Source organism: Canis lupus, chromosome 7 (genome assembly GCF_003254725.2).
Source record: "Canis lupus dingo isolate Sandy chromosome 7, ASM325472v2, whole genome shotgun sequence".
NCBI lineage: Eukaryota > Metazoa > Chordata > Mammalia > Carnivora > Canidae > Canis > Canis lupus.
In genome coordinates, this window is record NC_064249.1 from 48,587,985 (window position 1) to 48,614,710 (window position 26,726).

At 39.5% G+C, this 26,726-nt stretch overlaps 1 long non-coding RNA gene across 16 annotated transcripts in view; it reads left to right on the plus strand.

Moving 5' to 3' along the window:
• The first annotated feature begins 3,811 nt into the window (after positions 1-3,811).
• The window catches only part of LOC112647822 (uncharacterized), a 118,410-nt gene continuing 95,495 nt past the window's right edge, over positions 3,812-26,726 (plus strand). For 10 of the 16 annotated variants that reach the window (XR_007412064.1, XR_004817059.2, XR_004817049.2 and 7 more), the window contains exons 1-3: positions 3,812-4,435; positions 6,144-8,411; positions 22,778-22,928. This is a non-coding gene — a long non-coding RNA (uncharacterized LOC112647822). The remainder of the gene's footprint in view (positions 4,436-6,143; positions 8,412-22,777; positions 22,929-26,726) is intronic. The other 6 variants (XR_004817050.2, XR_004817051.2, XR_004817056.2 and 3 more) reach the window with 6 other exon arrangements.

A 26,726-nucleotide genomic window follows, 5' to 3' on the forward strand; every position in this document is an offset into this window, starting at 1 on the left:
TTTTTTAAGATTTTATTTATTCATTCATGAGAGACATGGAGACAGAGACAGAGGCAGAGACAGAGGCAGAGACACAGGCAGAGGAAGAAGTGGATTCTGTGCAGAGGGCCAAGGTGGGACTCGATCCTGGACCCTGGGATCACGACCTGAACTGAAGACAGATGCTCAACTGCTGAGCCACCCAGGCATCCCCTATTTGGGGTTTTTCAATGGAGACATTTGGAAGGGATGCCTTCATGGACCATGCCATATTTGTCTTCACATCCCTTATACTGGTTAACCTCATTCTCTGCTCAGCGCTTCCTGTAGGTAGAGGCTCCATTTCTGTTTATTGAATAAAAAATAGTTTCCATCGTTGAGCAATAGCTCCTCAATTAAGTTCTGTTATGAGGACCTGTACCACCAGATTAAATTTAAAAACAACACCAAATTGTTGCTATATGACCTGGCCTTTCAGTATTGAGAATCTAATATAATAATAAAAGGTTATTTCCTTCAGGGTATATTATCTCTCTAGCCAGCTGTTCATTGTTACATGCATGACGAGCTCCTTAGAGTGAAAAGGTTCTCCCTTATGTGGATGGAGGAAAAAAATGAAAACCACTTACCTGGTCAACATTATTTCATAGGGTGCTGAGGAATAAATCAGGCTTGGCATGACCTTCATTGAAATTTCAGATTTATTTACAGAGGTTTGTGCTGATCGCTTTATCTACTGGAGGCTCGGTTTCCCCTTGGTGACTCATAAGTAATGTGGTCCACGCAAACCCGTGTAAATAGAGCTAATATTTCAAGGGAGGTCATGCTATATACTCTTCCCCTGAGAATAGATGATGGCTGATTGCTGGGCTGATGTGAAATTTATCTTTGTGAAGGAGAAGAGGGAGTGTGTGGTCTAGAGGGCAGTATCCAGGGTTTGTGAATCCTAAAATGGGCTGACATACAATGGGTCCAAGTGTTTGTCTCATGTGCTCCTACTTATGGGCAAAGATTAACAAAAGAAAACAATGTAACCCACTCAAGTCAAGTCTTTAATAGTCTACAAAGTCAGCATTGGTTTTTCTCACTTTATTTGTATATATTTTTTTCTCTGAACCACTAAATCCAGTGGTCTCCAAAGAAGAGTTTGGACCCATTAATAAATAGATCTGTAAGCTAGTTGCCTCTATCAATTCCATTTCTTTTACTTTACTCTACTTTCAGTCTCTCACTATGTCTTTCTTTCCCTGACTTCAAATGTATTTTGCTGGGATTTGTTACACATAGTAGCTCCTTTCCCCCAATTCTATTTAGGTCTCTACAATCAGCAGCCTACTAATTTACCACTCAGACACTTCTCCATACATATGGAGAGATATCCACCCATCTACCTGTACCTAAAAGATGAATATAATGTTTCTGGAAAATGAAGACAAGCTTCTCTTTATAAAATATTTATTTAAAATATAAAATCCTGTATTCTAGGATTTCTTGTATCTGCTTTATATATTGTATTAAACCTTATAAATGTTATTAAGATGTCTAAGAGGAAGCAGATAATTGTATTAGAATTAATCAAGAAATATACATTAAGGGCATTCTATGACCTAAGTATGTTGTTGCTTGCTTTGTGAGATAAGGATCTTGTCCTCTTGTAGCTTACAATGTGTTTGGGGAAACAAGACTAACCCTGGGGGGAAAAACCCTGAAAACCAAAAGATTGTACAGAATTTCCTGTGTGGCATGGACTTATGTGACATTCTAAATACATATGTGGTCATGGCAGTCTTCTTAAAATAATACTGAGGAATAAAGTCCAGAGCCCTTTACAGTTCTTGGATCCATAAGAATTTTGTAACCTGGCCCCAGCTCACCCAACCATGTCTCCATGCCAAGAAACTCTGTGTTTCAGATTCATGAAACACATCTTAACCACTATTATATTTATTCAGGGATGAAGAAGCTAAAGATAAATAACTTATATAAGATCATAAGGCATATTAGTTATAGTTACTTGACATGTAAGGTCCTTTCCAAATGTATTACCTTATTACCTTTATCTTCTTTCAGCTTGGAATGTCTTCCACCACTGTCTCCGACTAGGAAATATCAGTGTCTCAAATCGTCCCAGAGCTGAATGAGTTATTTCTTCTCCTGAGCTCATATAGCACTTGCTTCTACTTCACTGAATTTTAAGTTATCTCTTTAACATTCTCCCCCACTAGACCATGAGCTTTTTGAGGGCAAATGCTGTGTTTTATTCACTGTGGATTCCCCAGTGCCTAGCACCACAATGTTTTATGGGTGTTTTAAGGGTGAGTAAATTCTCAGAAAGTGGCAGCATGATCTTCTAAATGAGTAGGGAATGCAGCCACCTCATGAGATCTGAGGTACTAAATAGAACCTTCACACTACAATATCTGCTCCCCACCCCCCCCAACCTGCCTCTGTAGCAAAAGAATCCATGTATAACCCTGGGGCTAAGGTGGCTATGGTCTGATCCTGTGACCTAGAGCAAATTTTACCCTTATGTTTATCGTAGTATCTTGTATTATCATTGTCTGCATCATTTTCAGAAAAAGCATCAACAAGGTACATGCCTATAGGGCTCTCTGCCAGGTACTGTGGGTACAGACAGTCATAAAACCCATCTTTGCCCTGGAGAATCTAATATGACAGTAAAAAACAGAAACAAATTTTATATAATAGCACAGACCTTTCCGTGTAATACAGCTATCTTGGAACACTTTAAAAATGAGGATAAAAGGTACTACATCCATTTTCTGCAGGTTTATAATGTATAGTAACATGATGGAAGCTTTCTGAAGTCTTGTGATAAAAATATGTTTAATATTTTTTAATATATCTTTTTATTGAGATATTATTACATCCAGCAAGATAAACAGTTTTTAAGTACAGGGTTTAGGTTTTGAACCATGGATACACTCTTGCAACCAAAATCCTAAAGAAGATCTAGACTATTTCTACCACTCTAGAAGGCTTTTTCATGATCCTTGCCAGTCAATCCTCTTCCCCCTCATCCACCCTGCCCCTAAGAAACTATTTTGATTTCTACTCCTATACGTAGAGTGGTTTTGCTTGTTCTTCACACTTACTAGACAGTCCTTTTTAAATTAATTAATTATTATTATATAAAATTATATTATTATAATTATATTATATTATTATAATATATATTATTTATTTTTATTTATTTAATTTACTTATTAATATTACACATGTATTACATCGTGAAATATGCGTTGAAAATGCTATTTGGCTTTTAATGGATTTTCATATCCATTATCTGATTTACTTCAAAATAATGATATAAGGATACCTTGGCGCCTTAGGAGTGAGTGATTCATGCAGTGGTTGCTATAGGAATTGAGATGAAAACATGTCACTTTGGGTTTGTTTGAATTGCGACGGCTGCCCAGTGGTTACTGGACAAACTTTACCTGGCCCCTCCCTACGGCAGGATGTAGACGGGCGGAGAGAAGAGGAGTTCCTGGACACAGCAACAGAGCGCGCGAAGACTTGACGACGGCCATGTAGGTTTTGCATTAGTAAAGCAATCAGGAGACTAAAGCCCTGGGAATAACGCTGCAACCACACACCCTAGATCCTGCCCGCCCCCCCACCCCCCAGCCCTGAGGGCGCTCTGTGCCCTAGACAGGGAGGGAGGCACCGCCGCTGGACCCGGGGAAGCTTGGCTCCCCGCATGGTTTCACCAGAGGCGTTTCCTTAGCAGGGCTGAGGTTTCCATAACCTCCTTTTAGGGACCCAACTCACCTTGGATTTGAGCTGTTTTTCTTCTCACGCTCAGGGACACGACAGCTAGTGCTAAAAGAGGCTGTGAGAGGATGGGACAGTGGACTCACCTGCGAGTCGACTAGGCGGGGGGCATGGCGGCTCCTCAGACGCCCTCTGACCTCCGTGGGAGCCATCTTCCAGCGTGCAGCCGCGAGCCGCACCTGACGCTAAGGCCCCCTGGGCGCATGCGCAGCAGCGCCCACTTCCGGCCTCCCGGACCCCGCCCCGTGGAGATGCGTTGCTCTGCAGGTCCTCGACCAGCCAGCCTCCTGGGTGAGTTCTCGGCTCCTGAAACCGCCGGTCTGCGGGGCCAGCCTCTCTCCAGTCCCTCCTCACCCTCCCGCCCTCTGTGTACCAGGTCCGTTTTGAACCGCACCCTGGACCTCCTGAGGTTGTGGACCCACCGGCTAGCAACAAAACTTTCTTCATGTTTGTTAGTAAATTTTATATAGGAGACAGAAGCTGCTCACAGCTTGTGCTTAAATTCCATCACCGGGGAAATGTTTGCAAAGATTTCTCATGTCTTGTAAATGTTGGGAATCCAGATTTGCCTAGAGCGTGAACGGAGAAGATGCACGTCTCCACTGGTAGCTTCCTTGGCTCATAGCACCTGCTTCCCAGGGAATTCCTCTCCAAACAGGTAGGTGGGATTTTTGGTAAGCAATTTATCCAGTGGGATCACAGCATTTATGCTGAATCACTGACTCTGACAATTTTTGGACGGGGTCTTATATTTGTTTTCTGTTATTAAAACCAGTAGTGAGAGAAGCAGAAGAGAAACACACAGACTCTACAATGTGGTCAACATCACACTAAATTGGAGGTGCTGTCTTAAATAGCAGGAAAGAAGAAAACGGATACAGTGTAGACTTAGTTTTTGACAGAATAAAAATTAGTTGCATTTTTGGCAACTTTTTGCCTTCTACACCCCATCCTGGCCCCAGCTCATCCACTTGAGCCTTTGTGCCCTTTTATTACCTCCCAAAGTTGTCTGCATCCACATTGCCCCATCCTGTGGTGAGAGCAGCCGAGAGAAGACTGTGAAGAGATAGGATAGGTGGTCCTTTTAGATGAGGTTCATGTTCATCTATTATCATAGATATGCAAAATATACATAAAATCATAAATTATTAGAAACTTTCCATGCTATCTATTTTTTAAAAAGATTTATTTATTTAAGAAAGAGAGAGCATGCACACGAGTGGAGGGAAGAGCAGAGAGAGGGAGAAGTAGACTCCCCACGGAGTAGGGAACCCAATGCAGGCTCAGTCTCAGGTCCATGATCTGAGCTGAAGGCAGGTGCTTAACCAACTGAGCCATTCAGGCGCCCCCATATTATATATCCATCTATGCTCATTTCACATATGAGGAAACAGGTATTTAAGAAAAGGAAATCCCTTTTAAAGTTCACAGTGAGTTAGCTGTAGGACCAGAGTTAGCACTCAGCTTCCTGGTTCCTTTATAGCCTGTTACCTTGTACCCTGGTAACTCATGAAATAGAGAGACAGTGGCCTGTGTACGTGGTCTTCTACCAAGGCAACATATGATTCCCTCTCTGTGGAACTCCATCACCTCAATCTACCTAGCAGATTCCTCCTCATTCCTGTATTTAAGGTAAAATATGATCTTAGCACCCTCTGAGTTCCAGGCTGCCTTCCACACTCTTTAGAAGGGCCCTGGCTTCCTTTGCTACATGTTATCCTTCTAATTACCTATTAACTGTCTGCCTTGCCCTACTGTGAGTTGTGTGAGGATGCAGTGCCTGACACAGTTTATGTTCAATGAGTATTTGTTGGTTGAATAAATGAATATGGATTGAGCCCTTAGGTAGGCCTGTATATTTCAGACACTTCACAAAGATACACTGTGTATAGCATATAGACATGTTATTATTACTTATTAATTTATTTTTAAATTCGGTTTTCATTGTTCGGCAACTCTGGCTAACTAAAGCAAGAATGAAATTTAATGGAAGGATACAGCGAACTTACAGAGATGGCCAAGAACTAGGCTTGGAAGAAGATAGGAACGGAGCCAGCTCTGGAGAAGGAGAAACAGTAATGGCTGAAACAGTCTCCTAGCAGAGAGAGCTGGGTCAGGGGCTGTGGCTAATCAGTGAATTCTTACTATTTAAAATCTCTTCTGTCACCATGAACAAGTTTCATGTGTCAGGGAAGGAGTACCCAATTAGCATAATGTTGAATCTGCTCCGTGGCCCCTTGATTTCTCAAAAGAAGATGCTGTTAGAAAAAAGTAATGAATTCTGAGTGAGATGGAAAAACAAAATAAGACATGTGTCCACTGTACATATACACAGAACTGCCTCAAGTCTTTCTATGCTTTCACAGATGGAGTGAGGTGTTCCTCAGCATGTTGGGTACCTCTCACATGAGGGTGCAGTTCTGCCAAGATCTCCGCCTTCTCCATGAGTGTGTGAGCTCCTGAGGCCTGGCATATACTTGTTATATCATAAATGTATTCTGAATGAATGAAAGGATAAATTTTAAAAAGGTGGTATGGTGATTATAAAAGACAGCTCTCAGAGAGGATGCCAGAGACAAGGATGCGATATAAGGTAGATATGGGCAATAATAATTTGACTTCAGGTGTATATTCAGTTCTCAATTATTTCTCATAACAACCTTGTAAAATAGGAAGGATAGTTATATTCCTTATGTTACTGATAAAGAATTAGACTTAGAGTAAGTGATTTATTCAGGGTCACAAAACTAATTATTTGCAAAGCTGAGATCAGAATATAGGTCACCTTTCTCTTACCCCAATGCTTGATATGATGATTGAGTAATTTTTTTCATGTTTTTATTCAAATATTTGGTGATGGATGATAAGTCAGAGATGGATATGGGGTTTTGTAGGGAACAAAAGAAGCCTGAGGACATTTGAAAATAATGAGCAGTCTTGGAAATGAAGCTAATGAGAAGTACCACGTTTACATATACATAAGGTATGATAGCGGTGGGGGGTATGAGAGCAGGCACCCCCTGGAGTAACAGTTCACGAAAAGAGTAGACTCATTACACACATTCAAGATATTTTAGATTGAGTGGTCCTATGGTACAGAAGTATTGCTATGGGATGAAAAGTCCCTTACAAAATACTTGTGAATACCCTGAATATGGAGACAAGACTTTTGTAGAGGGACCAGAAAAGTTTCTGATATGCCCACAGCACATATCCTTTTGGGATCCTAGGATTCTCGTGGATTGGGGCAAAGTGGACTTTTGCCCTGCCAGCTCACCTGGATGAGTTACCTCACCTCCTTTTGTTGTTAGTGGCTGTTAATGGAGGTATGTTATGTAGAACGCTCTAGTCTTCTCATATCCCAGCTTTGGCAGGAAAAACAAAGCATTTTGATTCAAATGTTTATTTTCCAGCCAACTCATTCCTCAACTCCTTGTTCTAGGTTAGACTTGTCATCTTGAAGCATTATTTAAAAATCTAGATTCTGAGACTACCTGTGAAGATTAATCTAAGATGGAGAAGGAATAATTGACACCTGTGCTTTTTCCTAATCTCAGCCAGTAACTCCAACATGCATATCCATTTCGGTGAATTGATTTCTGTATGTAAGAGAGAAAGGGGAAGTACTAGAAAAAAAAAAGAACAATGAGTATGGTGAGCCCTAATTTCCTAAGATCATAGGACAATAATATGAAGGTTTTTTAAAAGGTTAAAAAATAGACTGACCAAAAAAAAAAAAAAAAGAAAAGAAAAAAAGAGCAAACATATGATCCTGAGGTACCACTTCTCAGTATATATACAAAGGAAATGAGGTACTATGTTGAAGAGACATCTGCACTCCCATGTACATTGCAGCATTATTTATAATTGCCATGATACAGAAATGACCTAAGTGTCTGTTGAGGGATATATGGATAAAGAAAATGTGATATGTACACACACACGTACACTTTGTCTCTTCTTAAATATTCAGTCTTGAAAAGGAAGGAAATCCTGCTATTTATGAAAACATTGATGAACCTGGAGGACATGATGCTCAGTGAATTAAACCAGACACAGGAAGATAGTTATTGCATGGTCTTGCTTTTATATGTGGAAGATCGGGGAGATGGGGATATGTAGGTCAAAGGGTATAAAGGTTCAGTTATGTAAGATGAGTCAATTCTGGAGATCTAGTATATAGCATGATGGCTGTAGTTAATACTGCATTATATACTTAAAATTTGCTAAGAAATGTTCTCATTATGCACAAACAAAAATCATAACTTTCAAATAATGGATATATTAATTAGCTTGATCATGATGCTCATTTCACAATGAATACAAATATATATGAAATCATATTCTACACCTGTGTAAATATATATAATTTTTATCTATTAAGTATACTTCAGTAACGCTAGAAAGAAAAAAAGATTGGAGCAAACCAATTCTTAGAGAAGTATTTCTGGAAGCAAAAAGTTCAAGGAAAAGGCAAGAAAGAAAACGAGAGGCATATGGATCCAGAATGAGGTGAACATGACCTATAGGCAGTAGCCTTGGTTGGAGAAGGGACCCCAAGAAAATCTTCTGCCAGGACAGGAAAAGAACATTACCACGTCCCATTGGATCCTTGAGAAACTTCTCTTATGAAGGTATCACTATTTAAGTAGGGGGAAGTGGGAAGGAGGAAGAAGAGAGAAAATTTTAGAATTCATTATTGGCAGCATTTTAATAATGACAGTGATGATTCTGTTCAGAGGTTCAACTTCACAAAGAAGGTGTTCTGTCATTTGGTGGTAGAGAAGTTTGGTTACTAGTATAAAGAAAGAAAAATCAATTCTTAAAAGTGGTGTTTTACATTCTCCCCTCAGTTATTTTAGCCCTAGTTTTTCTAAGGCAGAAGAGGAAAGTCACATTTCCCCTGAAAGTCTTGCAGACTGTAAATGTAAAGAGGAAAGGATTCCTGAGATGTATGTTTTGCCTTTCTATAGAGAGCAAAAATTAGCATTCAGTCTCCTTGTTACAAGTCCCATTTTGATCTTTTTTTAATTGCCAGGGAAAAAGTAATGAAGAGCAATTCTAATTTAGCCACGAAAATCCTACAAATGATAAAAAAGCCTGAGCTGACAGGTGCGCTGAAAATGGTCATGTCATTCCTCTCACTTTGAGGCTAACTACAGTTAATAATGGTCTAGAGTTATCCTTTGAACTGCTCATGGTGTCTTTCATCTGGAGAGTTCAAAGCCCTTTATAAACAATAAATAATTAGATCTCACAAAAGTCCTCAAAGTAGGAACATGAGAATTATGCTGTACCCATTTTACAGTTGAATAATGGATCACCCCAGGCCTAGAGCTGGCCATGGAAATGCAGTCCTCTAGGAGTCCTTTGTCCTTGACTGCTCTCTCATGTTGAGGGCCTCTCAACCTACTAGGAAAAGCCACCTCCACATTCTCATCTTTACCCTGTGCCAAACCCACTAATGTATGCTCCTTTCTTCCATCTTCCATTTTTGATCGTCCCTCTCTTGCTTGCTTTTCGGATAATCATTGTCTCTGTTGCTTCATGAGAATTATTATATCTCTGGTTTACCCTGTACCTTAAGAATTAGAATAGGGCTTCTGTTCCTTTTTAGAAAACAGTTAATGAGTAGATCTTTCTTAGTTATCTCATATGTTTGCAGCAGTGGCCCAAGCACTGCAGGTGCTACCAAAGGAGCACCTTTTAAGCTTAAATTGAATTTAAGCATAAAACACAGATCCAACCTTGTAGAAGCTTTAGGATGGTGAAGGGAGAGGACTGAGATTCAGGGTACAGCAAGGAGCCAGGCCCTGCATCAAAGGCTTTATTGTGTATTACCGAATCCTAGGGATCCAAGAATTCAGAAGGAAGGTCTGGGGATCTGGGGAGTCAGGCTTCTTGGAGGAGCTTGGGTTTGGTGGCAGTTTTAGAGACTAAGTAGATTTAGGAGAGGCTTTCCAGGTCCAGGGCCAAAAGGTCCCTGGGAGGCCAGGGTGATGGGTTGTTAGAGGAGCATAACAGACAATTAAGTCTTTCTGTAGCATGCAGCATAGGCCCTTGAACATGTTAGCTATTCAAGGAAATGGGGTGTGTGACAGATACATGTAGCAGCGGGTGCAGAGCTCAGCGCAGCCCTGTTCACCGTGGTTGGAAACTTAATCTAGTAACCTGCAAAGAGGAGATTTGCTTCCTGTCAGACAAACTAAAGTTAACCTTCTCTTAATGAAATTGCTTATTCTCATTTTATTTTAACTACAGTCTAATGCCTGGGATCTTGAAGCTTGTTTCATGTATGTCAAGACAGAGGGAGGGCTCTGCTATATAACAGTATCTTTAAATCTAAAGTAGTCTAGGCAAGGGCTCATATAAATGAATACGCAAAAGAATGTTTCTTTTCAGGGGCTTTGTTCAGTGCTGGCTTCTGGGGGGAGATAAAAAGGAGTGGAGCTTCGATATGGATTGATAGAGAGCAGGGCACGAGTCCTGGGAAGAATGTAATGAGGATGTGCAGTGGGGCAATAGGAGGTACATATTTGGTAGGAATATGCAGCACTTAGTAGTTTTCAGAAGCTTTTTTTTTTTCTGTCTACAGTGTTTTGTTTGATCCTTTTGACATCTTTGAGAAGTAGGCATGTTAAGTTTTATTACCCCATTTTATAGATGAGGAACGTGAGAATGGAGAGTTAGATTTTCCCTAAAGATGATATAGGAGTCTAGTAGCAGGGTGGGTCTAGAATCTGATTTTTGTTTCTCAATCCAGGGTTCTTCCTGCTAATGAGCTGTGGCAGGCTTGGAGCAAGGTGGGGCAGTGCAAAGATTCTGCACCTGACAGGTGTTGGATGATGTTTCTCTTCCTGTCTCTGGGGATGGAGAAGCAGCCAAAGAATCTAGGAGGCAAAGCTAGTCCAGGCTTTGTTGACTGGGACCTCTGCCTGAGCTAGTATTTTAACAATATTTCCGTTAGACAGCAAACTTAGTGCAGGGCCACGCACACAGTAGGTGTTCCATAAATATTTGTTGATGTTGTGGACTCAGTACAACTGGCTCACAGCAGGCCCACCATACCTAATCGCCTCAGAAAGGACTGGAAGAGATTGAAAATAAAAATCTCATCAATAATAGAATCTGTTGTTTTCCCTTCTCTGCCCAGGGAGACTTTGGTTCCTCAGTTGCATTTCCAGTATTTTAAGATGGGAATAATTTTCACAGTGGCAGGTTCAGCTGGTGAGATGCTGTTTTAATACGAAGGAAAATGCTAGAATAGAATTTAAGAATATTAAGAAGGGATTTGGTTTCTGACAGAAATATTAGCTGTAAAGGCCGGTATGAAGATTTTAGAGAAATTTAATTAAAATTTAATCTTCTTTCTAATTAAAGTTTCCTTTAATTAAACTTAAAATTAAATTTGCTTTAATTGGAGGAATTTAAAGGGTATTACCTTTTGAGTGTCAATCATTTTGAAAGAAAAAAAATTATGCTGCTTTGTCTGGTTTAAAATGAGGATTGGTGTCAAATTTCCCAAAAAGTAATAAAAATATTGTATTTAAATATAAATCAGCTCTCCTTGGTGTTTGGCTCCCCATTTTCCTGGTTCAAAAACATTTGGCTTGAGTTGCAGTTTCCCTCTATGTGGGAGATCTCTAGAGGAGGTCAGGTTTAGACCATCAAGGGCTCCCATATGACAGTTCTATATTTCTTTCTCCATTATTCAGGTTCCCTGGGGAGCTGCCTCCCTTCTGGCTGAATTGCTGTAAGCCTCCCTCATGCCTTTTTTGGAGAACCTGGTCAATTGATAAGTTTGGGGAAATGGCTGCCTCTTGTCTTTCTCTGGAGCTCCAAGCCCCTTTCATGCTCATTCCTTCCTGAAAGCCTTTCTATGTGATATATTAGAATCTTTTCAAGCCCCAAATGTCATCCCTTCAAAAACGGGCTGAAAGTAAGTTAATTTCTTCTTCTATGATGGCTCTCACTTATGACTTCACCATTTCCAACAATAGCATCCTCATCATTTGATAAGTCCTTTATGGCAGCCAACACGGCCATAGCTTTAGTAGGCTCTTACTTCATTTCTGGGTGGGGGAGAGCAACAGCTTCTAAGATTCTCTCTCCCATCTATCCTGCAGGCTATTGTCAAATCATTAGTCTAAAAATATCTCTCCTTGTCTCCTGAATAAACTCCAAACTTCTAACCTTGGCATTCAAGGACTCTAACAGTTTGGCTTCAGTTTACTGTTTCCACATTCATTTCCCTTGACTTAGCTAACATACTTTTTTTTAGAGGGAGGGGGAAGGGCAAAGGGAGAGGGAGACAGGGAATCCCAAGCAGATTCCATGCTCAGCTCAAAGCCCAAATCAACTCAGGACTCAATCTCACAACCCTGAGATCATGAGCTGAGCCAAAATAGAGTTGGATACTTAACTGACTGAGCCCTTTTTATTTTTATTTTATTTTTTTTTAATTGAGAGGACTTTGCTAACATACTTAGCTTCCTCCTGCCATCCTAAGCATGTTCCTTTTTTAAAAAAATATTATTTATTTATTTATTCATGACAGGCACTGATTGAGAGAGAGAGGCAGAGACACAGGCAGAGGGAGAAGCAGGCTCCATGCAGGGAGCCTGACGTGGGACTTGATCCTGGGTCTCCAGGATCACACCTCGGGCTGAAGGCAGCGCTAAACCACCAGACCACCGGGGCTGCCCCTAAGCATGTTCCTTAAACACACCCCAAGCTTTTTGGCTTCTGGGTTTTTTTTTCATACCATTCTTCTAGCCTGAAATGTTTTCTCTTTCTTTAAGATCCTGATGGAATTCTAAATCATTCTCAAAGCAACCCCTTGTCTATCTGGCCTGGCATGGTGGCTCATTGTTCTGTAGCTCTGTAATGTTTATTCTGCACACTAATGTTTATATCCTTTATTCATATGTATCCTATATTTGACAGTTTCTCAAGCTTGCAATGTTTTATCTTCTCATTTGATCACTTGAGCCAGCTGTGACATATGTCACAGAAGTATCATTATTTGTATTTTATATATGACCAATATGTAGCTCCAGTTTTTTTCCATATGTTTTGGCTTCCTTAAGATCTCATAGCTGGCCGGGACACCTGCACCCCGATCCGGGACACCTGCATCCCAATGTTTATAGCAGCAATGTCCACAATAGCCAAACTGTGGAAGGAGCCTCGGTGTCCATTGAAAGATGAATGGATAAAGAAGATGTGGTTTATGTATACAATGGGATATTACTCAGCTATTAGAAACTGACAAATACCCACCATTTGCTTCAATGTGGATGGAACTGGAGGGTATTATGCTGAGTGAAGTAAGTCAATTGGAGAAGGACAAACATTATATGTTCTCATTCATTTGGGGAATATAAATAGTAGTGAAAGGGAATATAATAGAAGGGAGAAGAAATGTGTGGGAAATATCAGAAAGGGAGACAGAACATAAAGACTCCTAACTCTGGGAAATGAACTAGGGGTGGTGGAAGGGGAGGAGAGCGGGGGGTGGGAGTGAATGGGTGATGGGCACTGGGGGTTATTCTGTATGTTGGTAAATTGAACACCAATAAAAAATAAATTTATTAAAAAAAAAAAGATCTCATAGCTGGTGAGTGACAGAGTAAAGATTAGAACTCAGGTTCTCTCATCCATACAGTTTCCAGCAAAACTGGGTTTTGGCTATTCTGTTCAGATAGTTTATTTTTTTTATTTTTATTTTTTTTATAATTTTTTTTTAATTTTTATTTATTTATGATAGTCACAGAGAGAGAGAGAGAGAGAGAGAGAGGCAGAGACACAGGCAGAGGGAGAAGCAGGCTCCATGCACCGGGAGCCCGACATGGGATTCGATCCCGGGTCTCCAGGATCGCGCCCTGGGCCAAAGGCAGGCGCCAAACCACTGCTGCCACCCAGGGATCCCATGTTCAGATAGTTTAAATGCTTCAGAAGAGAGGACAAAAGCCTTTTAAGAACTCAGATTTGAAAACTGTTAAGATTTGCTAAGCTATATATAAGCTAAGTTATATAGGTAATCTTGCTATTTTATTCAAACTATGTATGACACAAATAAAAATCTTCACAAGAGGTTAAATGAAGTGACTTGTCATCACTAATGGAGAGATATACTCTTAAGGACATTTCTCTGTTTCCTCCCTCCCTCCTTCCTTTCCTTCCTCCCCTCTCTCCTTCCTTCTCTCCTTTTCAGTTCCTCTTGGTTCCTCCCTCTCCTGCCTTCCTCCTTTCCTCCTCCTTTTGGAAAAGAGTAAAAGTAATTGCAGTAAAAGAGAATGATGCAAGAAAGATAAATGGTTAAAACAGTAGATAAAATGAACCATGCTTTTAGGATAGTCCTTCTGTAATTGCTGCTCTGAGTTTTGAACACCTGAGAAACTGCTCTCCTGCTTTTGTCTGGGCCAAGGAATGGTTTCAGTCAAGGGCAGCCATGGAAAAGCTAAACATACAGGAAGCTAGTCACTGTACTTCATGGAATAAGGCATCAATCCAACCAGATAGCTTTTCTTGGGAAAATGAATGCTGTGAGCACACAGGGCTGGTGGCTTGCTTGAGGTCATGGCAGGTCCTGGAGTAGATGAGCTGTTTTCCTTGGAAGTTGGAAGCTCTAGGACACAGAATGACTATACTACTCCTGAGACAATTGCCTTGCTGTCCTGCTTCTCTTTGTGATCTTATAGGATTGTTACAGAAGACATCTTAAAATGTCTTAAATCTTAAACACTTAGAAGGTCCTGATTATGTCACTTTGTGTCTCAAAATCCTTAAGAATTTTGGATCTAGTAACTTTCAAATTATGATCAGCCTGTTTTGAAAACTGCCTGTCACATACCCTTCTAAACATTCCTCTACTGCTTTTCTAGATCAGGACTCAGTAAGCTTTTTCTGTAAAAGGCACGTTAATAAACAATTTAGGCTTCTCAGACCCCACAGTCTATATTGTAACTACTCATTTCTGAAAGTGGCTATAGACAATACAAGGGGATCCTTGGGTGGCTCAGCGGTTTAACTCCTGCCTTCAGCTCAGGGCGTGATCCTGGAGTCCCGGGATCGAGTCCCGCATCAGGCGCCCTGCATGGAGCCTGCTTCTCCCTCTGCCTTTGTCTTTGCCTCTCTTTCTCTCTGTGTGTGTGTCTCTCATGAATAAATAAATAAATCTTTTTAAAAAAATTATTGAGCAGGACTGTGATCCAGTAAAACTTTATTAATAAACACTGAAATTTTATTTAAAGTTTATACATTTCATTTCATTTTCACTTATACTGAAATACTCTTTTAGACAATTTTTTCCATCACTTACAAATGTAAAAACCATTCCTTAGTCTCTACAAAAACATATGGTAGATCAGATTTGTCCCCCCTGCGGGACCTAACTTTATCATCCCCACTGTCTCCATAGATATTGTACTCTTATCTCACTGGGTTTCCTGGGGATACTTCTTATTTTCTTACTTCCATGTCTTTGTTGATGTTGGTCTCTCAAACTGAAAAATCTTATCCTCAGCCTGGGTTTGTTGAAATTCTGCCGATGTTCCAAATCTAGCTCAAATATAGAATTCAGATTATATTCCAGATTTCCTATTCTCAAGCCATACTAGGAATAGGAAATGGTTAAGACTTTGAAATCATACTACCTAGGTCTGAATCCTGGTCTCACTGCTTACTAACTCCATCATCTTGGGCAGCCTAATCTTATTAAACCTCATCTGAAAAATGGAGATAATAACAGCACTCAATTCACAGTTCAGAGGGCTATTGTAAGAATAAAATATTATAAGCAAGTAAAGAGCTTAGCACAGTACCTGACCAGGATGAAGTAATCTGTTCATGTTAGCAGTTGTCAGCTCTTTGTCCTGGGTCCTGCACTTAATGGTATACTGTCCTTCTGCAGTTTATAGAAGAAACAATTTTGCTCCGAGAGCAAACTATGTAATATTCCCTGTTTTTGATTATGTCTTCATTCTTACATGTACATTCTAATTCCTTCCACTTGGTTTAGAAATAAAAGAGCAAAAGTATTTTTTTCCTTCTTTGTCTGTACTCACCTCCACAAAGGAAATGTTGTAATTTTCTCCTTTCTATTCTTTTTTAATTTTAGGTTTGTTATATGTGGTGATAGAATTAATGTGTTTCTCCCGTTAACAAAAATTTATGCTCTCAGAGTCTTATCCTACCACCATATCTTGGTTTGGGCACTAGAACCATCAATTTATATCAACTCAGTTGCAGGAATAATGTTGTTTTATTAATTCTTTCTGTAGAGCATAGAAGCAGGGCCAGGAAGCTCTGCTGAAAGAATTTATTTCCTTTCACTTGCTTTTTGATAAAGTGTGAAGAACATCAGGTAATTAGGAGTAGGAGGGTAAGATTTTTAAAAATCTAAACTCATTTTAAACCATGTCAGATACAAGTTGGAAACCAGCTTAAACTTTTTGAATTGAAGTACAGTTTTTATAATCAAGTTATTTGCCTTCTATGGTTACTTCATCTATCATTTCATTCATTCAGGGCATTTAATGAACAGTTAGAGATCACCTTAGCTAGGTTGTCTAGGTGAAAGAAGATGAATGAGGGATAGTCACAATTAACTCAAGTAGCTTCCAGGCCATGAGAGTGCAGAGCATACAAACAATGAGCTCTAACATCAGACAGAGTAAAATGCCTGGATTAGGCACACACCACTGTATGGTAGGAAGGAGTAGCTAATAGTGCTGGTCTAAGATGAAAAGGCTCAAGGGAAGCTGGATATGTCTTAAGGACTGGTGAAAGGGCTCCCCCATCTAATGGAATGGGATAAATGTGGTGTGTGGCAAGTTCAGGAAACAAGAACAATAACGATGGTTTGTATGAAAAGCAAATAATATGTACAGGAATATAAGGAGAGATGGAACTGAGAAATCTACACTCACCATTGAAAAGCTTATTGCATCCTTCTTAGATGAAGGCAAGGACACTCAACTAAAGATGATAATTATCTTTTCAGAAAATGTTCAGAAAACATTATAGAACTGTATATGTAATATGATAATTCCTGACTTTTCAGTGGTGAACTATGAGAATAGTAATCACCAAAAGCAATCTCTAAGAATGAAGCACACACCTTTTGATAAGCATTGTCAAATTCTCTGTCTCTGCTTCAAGCCAAAGAATCATAAAATCTTAGAATAGAGGGTCACCTGGCTGGCTCAAATCAGTAGCATGCGACTCTTGATCTTGGGGTCATGAGTTCAAACCCCATGTTGGGTGTAGAGGCTACTTAAAAAAAAAAAAAAAGCTTGGAATAGAAAGCAACCATAATTGGCCTCTGATCCAATATATCTAGACATTTTTTTTTGGTAAGGATCCCTTAAAAATACTAGAAAACTTCAGGGCAGCCCAAGTGGTTCGGTGCTTTAGTGCCACCTTTGGCTCGGGTTGTGATCCTGGAGACCCGGGATCGAGTCTTGCGTCGGGCTCCCTGCATGGAGCCTGCTTCTCCCTCTGCCTGTGTCTCTGCCTCTCTTGCACGCTCTGTGTCTCTCATGAATAAATAAATGAAATCTTTTAAAAAAAATACTAGAAAATTTCCTAGATTCTCCACGTAATACTTGTGCTCTGTGATGAAAAAATTCATAATTATAAGAAGCAACTATGAATTTAGTTAAATCTTATTCACCTTTGCATGTATATTATGTTGAAGAAAAATTATCATAAAAGTGTATATATAAGCTATATTGTTTATTCAGGCTATAGCCAATGCTGGTACCCAGTAGGTTTGCGATCTCCTTGCATAACTTAAAGAAGTGTCTTCCCATATCCCAGGCCTCTAGGCCTGTCACCTCTGCTAAGTCTCCTGAGTGACTTGTTGCCTGGTTAGGTAGTGTTGCAGTCAGGGTAAGACTCCAGAGAGATTCAGTTAAATTCAGCTTTCAGTGATCAGATACTTCCCATGTGTTTAGTATTGTGCCAAGGCTCTGATGCACATGGAAGAGAGCCAGAAGATAGGATGCTTGCCTTCAAGGAGTGTGTGGCTTGGGACACCCAGGTAGCTCAGCGGTTGAGCATCTGCCTTCGGCTCAGGGCATGATGGTGGTCCGGGGATTGAGTCCCACTTTGGGCTCCCTTTGGGGAACCTGCTTCTCCCTCTGCCTATGTCTCTGCCTCTCTCTCTGGGTCTCTCATGAATAAATAAATAAAATTAATAAAAAAAATTGTTAAAAAGTAGTGTGTGGCTTGAGTGTTGCCTCAGTATATTATCTTTCTGCAATATATTATCTTTAAAGTTTCTCTTATTACAATTCAGTACAATTCAGTACAATTCAGTACTAATTACTGATATAGATCAATAAATGGAAAAAACACTCCATCAGAAAGTGGGCTTTTTTTTGAACCATGGATTTAGCTTGTGACGAGAACCTTCATACACTTCAGTTTGCATATTCTCCATTCTGCAGTGCGAATGTCCCGCCCTAGACTTCAGGGATAGCTTTGCTCTTACCACCAATTCCTATAAGGGATGCTTAGGCAGTACTGTTACTTCTTTTCCTCGCCAAAGATCACTTTTAGTGTTGGTATGTTGGAATTTAAACAACGTACAGAGGCAGTGTTAACTATTTTGATGAGGTTGGGTAAAGCTTTTATGGACTCAGGGACGGACATTAAATGAAACAGTGGACAATCACTTTTACGCAATTATTGAATCAACAAATTATGCTGTGGTAGAAATGACGTGGGGCTAGATGCTTGATGACCTAGATTTTCTTCTTGAATTTTCAGTTCTTTTATGTGAATGGTAGTATTTCAAACTGGTGCCCATGAATGAGACCAGTGGGATGCAAATCCTAGCTCTGCTCCTTACTAGCTCTGTGGCCTTGTTCTTTAATGTGTCTGTGTCTTGGTTTCCTCATCTGTAAATGGCTGTAGTTCATGTATTAATAGTGCTTGCATCATAAGCTAACTAATATATGTGAAGCACTTAACCCAATGCCTATAGCATGACATCCAAAAATGTTAGCTATTACTATGTGCTAAAGAATAATAAAGTTTTTTTGGATTCTGACTTTTGGAGCTGGAACACTGACATTAATGGATTAAATGGATTAATTCTGACATTAAATGGATTTTAATTCTAGCTCAGTGACTTGCTAACTGGGAGACTCTAGGTAAGTTTTTAAACCTTATTTCTCTAAATCTCAGCCTCTTTTGTAAAATGGGGGAAATAATATGTATTACATTGCTCTGAAGATTAGTCCCAATTTCTTAACACATTCCCTGATACACAGTGCATAGTGTACTCCTTTCCGTTTATGATAACATTTAATGATAGTGATTTTTGGACATATTCATGATTGGCTACTATGTAGAAGGTCGAGTGCTAGTAATTTTGAGGAATAAAGTATCCTCTGTCCTCAAAGAACTAGCTACCTAGCGAGGGAAGTAAGAAATACTCATTGTTAGGGGTGCTTGGGTGGCTCAGTCAGTTAAGCATCTGCCTTCAGCTCAGGGCATGATCCCGGTGTCTTGGGATCAAGCCCAATGTCAGGCTCCCTGCTCAATGGGGAGTCTGCTTCCTCGGCCCCTCCCCCACTTCTGTTTTTTTTTTCTCTCTCTCTCTTAAATAAATAAAATCTTAAAAAAATACAAATTATTAAAATAAAAATGGGGTGTATGTCATGCAAAAGATGGTACAAAACATGATAATGATTAACTTCAGTTGTCTTAGGAGTTCAAATAAAACAAAGAGCAAAGACCTGTGATTATATAATAAATGAAGAGTCTATTATAGAAATGTATTTTTGGAAGATGACAGCAAGCCACATATTACCCCTTGTGAGTTTTAGGAATTCTTCATCTTGTACATTCTTTATAACCACTGTATTGTAAGTGGAAAATGCAATGTCTTAAATATAACTGTATTTAAAATTGGCAACAAAAAAAATGTACAAAAAAGTGAATAGCAACTTTCCCCCTGCTCAAAGTCTGAGAATGACAGATGTCCAAATTGGGAAATCTGCTATTACCATGTACTGACCATATTGGGTCCTGACCAGATTGAGTCATTTGAATAGAATGTTACTTCCAGTTTATTTCAGGCAGTTTGTGGGTTTATCTTCAATGACCCCATTGCTACCTCTCTTGCCATTCCCCACAGAAGCCATCCTGCCATCTCATCACCTCTTGGTTAGGAGCTCTTCCCTTGCAGTAGAGCATACATTTACTTTCTTTAAATCTCATTTTGTTTTTCTAATACCATCTTGAGTGACATAGAACTATTTTTCACCTCTTTTGGGATTTGTGATCTTTCAACATTTGCCCAGTTCCCTCCCCAGCCCTATCACCCCATCTAGATAACTCAGCTCTGATATTAGTAAAAATGTCCCCAATTTAAATGCTAAATCACTAGGTTATTTTTAAAGACTGTGTGCTGGGAGAAGTGAGGAGGGAACAAGAAAAGGCTGTTGATTTAGTGGAGCCGATTGCAAGCCTGTAGAGGTATGAATGACTGTGTGTTTTGGTGAGCTACCTGCCACGTTCCTTGGCTGGTGAGGAGGGGAGAAGTGGCAGTAGTCAACAAGAGACCAATTAAAGTCTGACCTCTTCATCGGTGCAGGTCCTGGCTGCATGTATCTGGGCCAGGAGGTGGCCTCTAACTACCTCTCAAACTATGCAGCTGGTTTAGGAGCTTCTATTCTGAGATTAGACAAAGGTGGGTGGAGGGGCATCCTGGAAGGACACTGTGGCTTGAGAATGGTTTTCAGTAACATGGCTCCTTTTGGAAGCAGGCAGTGAAGATGAGTAAAACCTTCAGGGAAAAAAGCAAGCAGAAGGTATAGGAGAAAAGAGTGCAAAAGAGCAAAATAGGCATTGCCAATTTGTTTTAAAGAACAAGAGGGAAGAATTTTCAAGGACAAAGTGTGAAAAGCAAAAGGGGAAACAAATACACACCCTGAAAACACATCACATACACATACACACACCCCACATTCAGGGGGATTCTCTGATGTTCAATGCAGCAGGATTGACAGGTACTTGTCTGCAGGCTCTCTTTGTCATCCAGAATCTATCAAACAGGCAGTTGCGAGAAGGCACTTTTCTGGGATGACAGTGTTAATGATTAAGGACTTTCTTGTTGAGTTTAGCTTTCCTGACAAACTGGTGTTACCATAATTAAATTCACAAACCTCCCTCCTACCCTTCAAATTACCATTACATGAGGTTATTTATTTATTTTTTTTCTATTTGCTTCAGTTGCTCTTGGCACCTCTCCCCTTGAACTCCTTCCTTTGAGAAAGATTTCTGCAGTATTCAGAATTTTTTTTTTTCCTGAGAAACTACCTTGTTTTCTTAGTCTGGCTGAACAGAAGTTGGATTGTTGAATATTTCCAGCTTTTTTGTGCTAGAGATTTCTCAGGCTGGCCAGGGCACCTCATGTCAAAGGTGAACATGCAAGGCCACTACCAAATTTTCTGAAATCATATGCCTTGGCTCTAAGAGTTCAACCTTAATCATTAATTAGTTCTGTATTTTGACCCTATTGAGTAGGCATGGTTATAGCATAAATTAGTAAGAATGATTGATGTTACGATTTTAAAGCAAGGACCTTACCTTCTAGATTTATTTCTAAAGTCTTCAGATTTATTTCCAAGTACTTTCCAACATATTCCTTTTGATAAAATGAGGATAATTTCTGTGAAGTCCAAACATTTTGGGCTCCTGGCCTTTGTTCATTGTAGTTCTCTGTTTTCACTAAGTTTATCCCAATTCCACCCTCTCTCAAGTTCCAAATCAAGGTCCACCTCTTTTTCTTTTCTTTTCAAGATTTATTAATTTATTTGAGAGAGGGGGTGCATGCACGTGCTGGTAGGGGAAGAGGCAGAGAGAATCTTCAGGCAGATTCCCCACTGAGTGGAGAGCCTGTGGTGGGGGCTCTAATTCATAACCCATGAGACCATGATCTGAGCTGAAACCAAGAGTCTGACACTTAACCAGCTGAGCCACCCAGGTGCCCCAAGGTCCACCTCTTCTAAGAAGCATTCTGTGACTGCCTGTTTTTGACAGATCATTTTAGATGACCTCCTCTATCTATCTATCCATCCATCTATCCATCCATCCTCTGTCTCTTTATCAATTAAATGAACTTTTTTTTTTACAGCAATTTTAGGTTCACAGCAAAATTGAATGGAAGGTACAGAGAATTCCCATATACCCCTTCCTTCACACATGCATGCCATTTATTTTTCATTTATTCAGAACATTCTTATATTTTTATAGCTTTTTGTCAGTGTGTAACTTTCATCTTCTTATTAGGGAGGGTAGGAGTCTTGTCTTCTCTCAGAGTGTCCAGGATGAGTTTAGTGCCCAAAAATGGCATGTTGGTTGATAATGCCATTATTTTTCCTTAGTCATAGAAAAGGTAAACATTTATGGTACATTTCTTGTATGATATCTTGCTTTTCAATGTTTCTATTGTTTTCATGATACACTAGAAATAATAAATACATGGCTAAATGTTCATAATGTACCATATCTTTATCCAGATTTAGTCTTAGGGAGACACCAACCTGGTCTTGGCCAATCATTTGAAATAAAAGGCTGTTTGTCACAAAAGCGCCTATTGCACAAGAAACTGTATAGTTGGTTCTCTTCAGATCCATCCATCGTTTCCAGTCTTCTGGAAAAAGAACATCAATTGATGTTCCACTCATATTAGAGATATGCCTTTGTATACCAATGATTATGCCAAATGAAATGAAAAGTTTCAGAAAGTCTTCTTGATCTCTGCTTCCTCACCTGAACAGATCGCTTTAATCTATTTATGCCCAGAGTGGAAGAAAACTCACTTATCTAAGAACTTATGACTAAGGGTATTGAAAGGAAACTTCAATCCTCACAAGGGTAGGATCAGAAATGAACTAATTTTTGAATCCTATGCTCCTAATGGGGTAAAAAAAGAAATTCTCTATCCAGACAGCTCTGTGTTTTTTTTTTTTTTTTTCAGAGCAGGAGTTCGTGAAGTAAGTCCTTAAAATCACATCTGTTCACCTTATGTGACGGGAAGGAGAGGCGACTTCTGAAGCAGGGTGATTGAAATGGAAATACATTCAAATAAATGGACTCTGGGCTCCACTTTGTTCTAAATAACCTCTACTGTAAGTGATCAGCTTATTTGAAAGTATGATGGGTGGGCTATCGGGGCAAGGCTGTATCTGATTTTTTTTTTTTTAATCATTAGTCTATCTTCCCTTTTTGTTCAACCTTTTGGAATAAGGTCTTACACTCAGGGCAGAATAGGGGGTGGGGGAGCTGAGCCTTCAAAGGACACTCTGCACGTGTTTCTAATGGGTTTTCAAGTGCATTCTTCTCCCCTTGGACTATGTCTCTTTCAGAACACCTAGATTTGAAATTTGCTGTATTATCACTAGGTGGTCAGAAACCAAGGGATGCCATAAGTACTGATTTGTATATAAGAAGAGAAGAAATTAGATTTTCTTTTTAATCAGGAAAGCCATGTGCCCAACACCCTGCAGCACTAACAATTGCATCTTGCATAGCACAACTGGGTACCATGGTTGAATGTATCTGAGCTGCATGGGAACAAAGGTTCAGTTACAATGATATGTACATATTTGCATATGATCAGTTCAGAATTTTACTTTATAACCTCTGACTACACCTTAAATTAGTCTCAGGTTTTATTTAGCTTGTACATTGTCTCGGTCACCTGAATTGCCTCTTCTATATTTTTGCTCACTTGAGTGTTTTTTCAAGCAGAACAGTGAAGAAAACTTTCTCCTTTATTGAAAACATGGTATATTTTAGGCATTATATTTGGGGCTTTACATTCTTCAACTTATTTTATCCTTTCAACAACCCTTAAAAAAATACAGTATTATCCTCATTTTATAGTCTGGAAATTTGAGGCTTAGAAAGGATTGAGTGAATTGTCCAAATTTATATAGCTTATAAGTGGTGGTGTCAGGATTCCAATTCTCTATCAAGGCTCAGTCTTTTTTCCAAAATCTTATCTATATTTTATTTATTCACAGATTCAGCTAGATTTTCAGTTCCTGGACAAAGATATTTGTGTACCCTTCCTCCTTTTAGTACTTTCTTCCTTTCATCCTCCTTCTTCCCTTTAAATTATATGCTAATGGCACAAAATTCAAACAGTCTGGAAATATAGAGAGCAAATTTCAAGTCTTTTTATCTCTTTGTCCCATTCTTTTCCCCATCTTTTGAGGCAACATTTGCAATGTACTGTGTGTCTCTCTAGACAATTGTCTTTATACTTAGGCATGTACAAAAACAAATGCATAATACATATTTATAGTAATCTGCATGTATATTTCTACATTCACACATAAATTTATAATTTGGGTTGATATTTTTCCATAAATGGTATTATACTGTATATATTGCCATGAAACCTGATATCTTTCATGTAAAGTATCTGTTCCAGCTATTTAGTTCCATAATAAATCACCCCAGAATGTAGTAGCATAAAACAACCATTTATTATGTTCATGTATTCTATTGGTCAGAAATTTAGAAAGAACGCAGTGTGGAAGATAGGTCTCTACTTCCCAATGTCTGAGGCATAGAGGACTTGAAAGTTGGAAGATGGAATCATATGAAGGTTTATTCAGTCTTGTGTCTGAAGGTTGATGTGGCTATTGGTTGGGGGCCTTTGTTCCCCTCCACGTGGGCTTCTCCATCTGATCTCTCTGTGTAGTATAGTTTAGGTTCCCCCACAGACTGGCATTGGCTTCCTCCACAATAAGTGTACTCCAAAGCAGAGAGAGCCGGGAGGATGCTATATCTTTTTTTATGACCTTACCTGGGAAGTCACACTGCATCCCTTCCACTCAAAACTGTAGTTCATAATTCTACCCAAATTCAAAGAGAGGGGAACATAGCCTCATTTCTAGGTAGAAAGGTAGAGTTACATTGTGAGAAAAGCATGAGGGGTCGAGATGTTCTTATCTTCACGTAGGAAAAACAACAAAACAAATCATCTGCTACAATAGCTTAGATGTATTTCCATATCAATCTGGAGTCCTGTATAGTATTTTAAAGTTTTTAAGTTCCAGTGAATTGACATACAATGTAATATTAGTTTCAGGTGTTCAGTGTAGTGATCCAACACTTCCATACATCACCTGGTGCTCATCACAGCAAGTACATTTCTTAATCTCCATAACCTATTTTACATATCCCCCCACCTTCATCCCCTCCGGTAACCAGCAGTTTGTAGAATACGCAGGTATTTATAAGAACCTGGCTGGAAGAGAAATTGTATCTGAATAAGGAAGACACTCACTAGTACAACTGTAATACCTGTGCCCATCAACCATATGCTTTAGGTTTGAATTATCTTTTACCTACTTTGTGCTAGAAATAGAATGCCCTAATTTCTATTCTGTAGTCCCATTTCACTGTTCTGAGTTATCCTTTCAGTTTTTTTGTTGACATTAATAAGCCCTTGAGAGAATCACAAAAATTCTCTAATAATGGCTAAAATCTCTTTACAACTCGAACCTGTAAAATTGTTTTCAGTCAGGGAAAAAAGAACTCTGCTTTGTTGAATGTGAATGTCATCTTAACAAACATCTTCTGAGCAGTGTTTTTGTCCTTGCATGTATGGGAAAGAGTTCCACCTTCATGAGTCACACTTACTCCATAGTGAGGCTCAGACTGCTTCTCCTGAGGGAAGGTAGAAGGCTAAGTGGTAATCATAGCTATGGATCTCTTAGTACATGCCTTATGTTTCACTTATACCTCCACCAGCTTTCTAAAGTTGCCATTAATATCCTCATTTTCAGTTCCAGTGATTAAGGCTCTGACGGTTAAGTAATGTGACTTAAGTTTCATAGTGAGAAAATATCAGAGGTAAAACTCCAAGTCATTTCTGACTCCAAAGCCCACTATATTAAATATTGCCTCTCCTGCTCATGGACTCAGAAATTGTTATCTCCTATCTATAAAAATGAAAACGATATGAATACCTACTAAACACACTATTGTAAGTTTCTTACATACAATAACTCAGTCAATTTTTATAAGATAACTAGTGAGAGTATCATTATCTTTATTTGTAGATGCAGAACCAGAAATTAAGCAGCTAGCCTAAATTTTCCTAGCTAATAAGTTGTGGAGTGAGATTCCAATATGATATTCTCCAAAACTGTAAATGTATTTACTAGAATGGGTTAATTCATGAATTACAGCTCTGTAAACTATTATCACAGGAATGTTGATCTTCAGACTATGCTCTTACACTATGTAACTGTTATACTGCCCCTCCACATGCCCCACAGTGCTGCCCTTGAAGGCAGAGTTCTGGCCTGGATGGATCCAGTATGTCAACATGTGCATTATTCAGTTCTGAAGTTAATCGTAAACCTGAACAGAGGAGTCTGGTTAACTCACCCACAAATCTGCTTCATCTTGAGCAGCAGGATTCTCACCCCTTCTGAAGCATCTAATTAATCTGCTTAGTCTTCTTACTGTGGCCAGATGAACACAGCCTTGGGTGAGCAGAGGACCACCTCTGGCCTCTTAGAATGTGGGGAAAGAAACAGGGCACCCTGGAAAGGACTTGTTTTGGAGGTCAGCAGAATTAATGGCAAGCAATTTCTCTAACAGAGGGAGGGAATTTGGAATTCAAAAGTTTCTCTATTCTAAGAGTGCACATATTACAAGGAGGTAATAATGTCCAGTCAGGGCTGATGGTTCAGATACCCCATTTATAGCCTTAGCATGGGAAGGGCCCTGAGGCAACATTACTGCTGTCAACTCAGCTTGTGAAAGAAGCTGTGGAGGAGCAGCTATAGGATGTTGCTTCTGGGGAAATATCTCCAACTGCAGACATCTGGTTCCAGAATGAGTGCCCATGGAAGAGCAGTGAGTTAAGGCAGTGACAGGATCCATTGTTCTGTGGCCTCAGC